At 39.1% G+C, this 5,181-nt stretch overlaps 1 pseudogene; it reads left to right on the top strand.

The window, feature by feature from the left end:
* Nucleotides 1-688: 688 nt before the first annotated feature.
* On the top strand, nt 689-2,077 carry LOC107196345 (annotated as a pseudogene).
* Nucleotides 2,078-5,181: the final 3,104 nt, after the last annotated feature.

Below are 5,181 nucleotides of genomic sequence, written 5' to 3'. Positions count from 1 at the left end.
TGGGTCATAAATATAATATTTTTTCCTTGTGAATTACAGTTGTTATTACATCAGAAGCATACTGGGGCTGTCTGGTAGGTGAGATACCTTGATGTCTTTTGGCCCTTTTTTGATAGTTTCAGCCTGGCTCTGTTTTGCAAGTAGCAGAGGTCCACTCAAGCTTGCCCAAGCAAAGGAGGATTACTGTTAGGATATAGTAGGTTAGGAACTAGACCTAGAGCACAGTCAGGAATTTAGGCAGCTCTGTGAACCTCTGTTTATCTCTCTCCTCATCTTATTTTTAAAGCTGAGAAAGTAGATAATATGTTTGAGGAACCAAGTGGAGGCCAGTGTGGCTGGACTGTCATGTGAGATTCAAAAGTAGCCAGGGGCCAGATCATGCAAGAGCTCTTAGACTATGCTAAAAATTTTAAATTTATTCCAGAAATAATGGAAAAACTATTGAAGTTTTATAACCAAATGATTGATATGGTCAGCATGACTGCCCCAAATTATTCTGGCTGCAGAGGGAGAAGCTTTGTGAAGGCCATGGGAAGACAATTGTGACAAAAACTGGCCAGAGGGAATCAAGAGAACTATGAAGGCATACAGAAGGGTCTCCTGACTGGCCAGATCTCAAAGGCCAGTCCAGCTAAACAAAACATTGCAGAACCGCTGCCTAATAAATTCATAGCAACTATAAATAAGAATGCTGATGAAGATCAGGTCAAACAGGCTGGAACAGCTGAGATGTCACTTTACATGGGAGTTGCTAATTGATGACTCTGAAAGGCCTGATTTAGAAAGCAGGGTCTTTGATGAGATTTAGTTCCTAGACACCAAATACAATGTGGGAATCCACAACCTACTGGCCTATCTGAAACATCTGAAAGGCCAGAATGAGGAAGCTCTGGAGAGCTTGAAAAAAGCTGAAGACTTAATTGAAGGAGAACATGCTGACTAATCAGATATGAGAAGGCTGGTTACCTGGGGCATCTATGTCTGGCTGTATTACCACCTGGGCAGACTGGCAAAAGCCCAGATTTACCTAGACAAGGTGGAGAACATTTGTAAGAAGTTTTTCTTTCTCTTCTGCTATAGAATGGAGTATCCTGAGGTGTGGACTGTGAGGAAGAATGGGTCTTGCTGAAATGTGGAAGAAAGACTTATGAACAGGGCAGGGCCTACCTTGAAAAGGCTCTGGAATTGGCCCCTGAAAACCCTGAATTTAGCACTCATTATGCATTCACCACCCATCGTCTAGACAGCTTTAACAAAGCATCACAGATTGGTGACACACTTTCTCTGCACCCCCTAAAATAGGCCGTCAAGCTAAATCCAGAAGATGCATATATTAAGGCTCTCCTCTCTCTGAAACTTCTGGATAGATGTAAGACAAGATGCTGAAGGAGAAAAGTACACTGAAGTACACTGAACAGCATGTCCTTGCAGATCTACATCTTTTACTACGTGGCCAAGTTTTATTGAAGAAAGGCTCTCTGGATAAACCTCTTTAGCTCCTAAAAATGGCCTTACAGACAATACCGTCCTCTGCCTTCTTGTATCACCAGATAGGGCTTTGCTATAGAACATAGATTTTCAAAGAAAGAAAGCTACAAACTGGCAGTCTAAAGGACGGAATGGAGAAAATGCTGAATGATAATATTAGCCATATCTCATTTTGAATTTGCTCTGAAACAAAAGCCCGTATTTAACGTTGCTTATATACACCTAGCAGATATATACATAGAAGCAAGCAACTACAGAAAAGCCAAAGATGCTTATCAAAAAGTGTGATGCATGAAATTATTTGAAGAAGAGACCGCGAGAGATATATTTCTACTATGGCCGATTTCAGGAATTTCAAAGGAAATTTGAAGTGGATGCAATTATCCATTACGTAAAAGCAGTAAAAATAGAAAAGGCCTCTTTTGTAAAGGATAAAAGTATCATTTCTTTGGTGAAATTGACTTTAAAGAAACTTTGGAGAAATTCATTAGATATAGAAAGCTTGAACATCCTTGGCTTCATGTACAAATTGAAAGGAGAACTGAATAAAGCCCTGGAGTATTATGAGCGGGCCCTGAGAACTCTGTGAGACGTGTTCCTTAGGCCTGAAATATGGACTATTGTTACACTTCACTTAATTTAGGTTAACATGTATTAATCATCTTTTCTGCTTGCTGCTTTCAGAAACATATTATGTAATTTACTGTAATAATGTAATTTTTAAATAATTATTCCTACCTGATAAAATATTAGTTGTATTCAGAAAATAGTGAAATGGAATATACATCTTTGTGTGTGAGAGAGAAACCATTTCTCCGTGAATGCTATATACTAGAAATAAGTTTGTTAAGTAGATTTGTATCAAATAAAATATTGCACTCACATTAACGAAAGAAGAAGAGGAGGAAGAGGAAAAGGAAGAAAGAAGAAAGAAGGAAGAAGAAAGAAGTATGGTTTCCCAAATCAGTATGGTGAGTAAAGGAAGGCTTCCTGGAAGAAGAGATATTTATTTTAGATGAGACTGGAAAATTGAATTGGAGTTAACCAGATAAAGAGCAGGCTTGGGAGGGGAAGAATGTTCTAGACAGAAGGATTAATAGGAGAAAACAGTGGGAGACAAGGGAGGAACAGTCCTTGTGAAACTTATGATTTAATGCAAAGCTTCTCAAACTTAAAAAATTAATATAATTTCAAGCTCACAGAAAAGTTGCAAGAACAATGTAAGAAATTCCCACATTTTGCCCATTTCCCTTCTCTCTTCCTACCACATACACACACGCACACATACACATTTTTTTCTGAATTATTTGAGAATAAGTTGTAACATCATGAACCCCTAAATACCTCAGATTATATTTCCTAAGAATGAGAACATTCTCTTTTATAACCAATATCAGACAATTTAACATTATATGATACTGTTATCTAATCTACAGTCCTTACTGATATGCCACTGATTTCCCCATAATGCCTTTAGAGCTTTTTTTGACCCAGTCCAAGTCCAACCCAAGGCCATGTGTTGCATTTAGTTGCCTTATTATAAAGTTTCTCAGCCTTCCTTTGGCTTTCATGACCTTGCCATTTTTGAAGAATACAGGCTGGTTATTTATAGAACGATCCTCTGTCTGATGCTTTCTCAGGATTAGATACAGGTTTGGCATTTTTGTCCTAATACCATGTGGTATCTGTTGTGTTTACCATATTTCTGAAGTCTTAATGCTTTAACATCTGCCCTGCTTGCGAATGCTAGACACACCTTATTCTGGCAGCCTGAATTAGGCCTGAGTCACCTTGCCTTGACCTCCTGCCTCCCTCATTGTCTCCCCTTGGGAGTTCTCCCCAGGGAGTGCTTTTCGAATATTAACTAGCCAATCTTAAGCCTACTTACTCTGACTGCCTGCTCCTTCCCTTGGAAACCACAGTAGAGGTGCTGCCCACAGCTGCCCCTCTTTCATCTCAGAGTAAAGACTTCGGTGGTTCCCTGTTTGGCCTCTGAAGATGTGACCTGTATTCCCCCTTTTGGGATGTGAGTATAATAAACTATCTTTTCAATGCCAGTTCTCTCCTGATCTGTTGATCTTACCATATCTAAATAATAATAAAACCTATTAAAACATCTGCCAGTTTCTCCACTTAAAATTACTATTTTTTTAACTAATAAATAATTTGTGGGGAGATACCGCAAACTTTTTTTGACTGAGATGCATAAGAAATATATTTTACATGATGATATAGATATCTGAAGCAAGAGTTTAGTGAAACAATACATATCCTTTTATATGAAAGTTATTTTAGCCCCTATTCCATTTTATTTTATTTGAACATAAATCTTTCTGGCCTACTAAGCTGATTTCATAACCCTTTAATAGGTAATGACCTTTTTTTGAAAGCACTCATCTGATGGAAATATCACTTTGGATCATCTGCTTGCAGAATGGAAAATGGATAGATGGGAGGGGACAAAACTGACAGCAAGTGGCCCGTTTTAAGGCTCTTGCCATGATTCAGATGAGAGAGGTTGGTGCCTACTGGCAGTGAGGTTGAGAGAAATGGGTGAGTTTGAGACAAATGAAAGGGTTTGAGAGAAGCGAGTGGACTGACAAGCTTGAGTTAACAGAATTTAGTGATTGATTGCATACTGGGGGTGAGGAAAAGAAGGAGGAGTCAAGAATGAAGATTCAGCCTTTGGCCTCTGGGGGTGGATGATGGTGTCTTACAGAGAAAAGAAGCTCTGAAGTTTTTTGGTTCAGGTTACACCATGTTGAGTTTGTGGTTTTAGGCACTTTAGATTAGAGCTGTCTAATGGGCATTTGGCTCCATGGCACCCAATAGGTAAATCTGAGTTGAATTAATAGCAAATTGAAATTGGATTTTAGTCAAGGAGATTTTACAAATTTCATGCCCATTGCAGAAAGAAATTGGTTCAGGATAGGAAGAAAATATTTCCAGTAATTCGCTGTTGAGATGCATTGAGATGTAAAATAATACAGACAAGTCAAAAATATATAAGGGAAGCAATTAACATAAATTTACTCGAATTAATTTTATTTTTTTGACTCTTTCCTGTCTCTTTTGGTTAATCACTGTGTAAAGGCTTACACATATATGTATAGAGAAATGTGGAAAATAAAGAAATTACACTTTCATTATAAAGAAACAATGCTGGCTTAAATCACAAATGCACTAACCTCGGCTTTCCCAGATGCTGATCCTTAGATTTAACCCTCCAAATCTAGCAAGGAGCATTCTTGGGTGTAGATACCGGAGATAAACGCGTGCATGGTGCCGGGCTGCAAAAAAATTGCCTGTTTTTAAGCGGCCTAAGTTTGGGTTGCCTTGAGAAAATGCTTTATTTATTTATTTTTCTAGTGGAAAAGAGTGTCAATGTGTGAGATTACATACACAGTGTTGGGAATGACGGACCGTGCTCTGTTAGTAGTTCCTTATCTCCAATCTTTATCTGCTCCCCTCCCTCCCGTTCTCCCTCCATTCTTTCCTCCATCTCTGGCGTTATTCTGGGATTAACGGCGGGGTCGGCCCGTATACAAACGCAGCTGGCTCCTACGGTCAGCCCGAGCCCTGCTGCGCAACCACGTCAGGAATTCCAGTAAGTTGGCAACACTGGAGCACAAAGACAACAATAATGAGGAAAACTCTTCAGTGCAGAAAGGAATGTTTGGAGCCCCGTCTGCT

Source organism: Pteropus alecto, unplaced genomic scaffold, assembly GCF_000325575.1.
Source record: "Pteropus alecto unplaced genomic scaffold, ASM32557v1 scaffold3, whole genome shotgun sequence".
NCBI lineage: Eukaryota > Metazoa > Chordata > Mammalia > Chiroptera > Pteropodidae > Pteropus > Pteropus alecto.
This window is presented reverse-complemented; position numbering and strand designations above follow the sequence as displayed.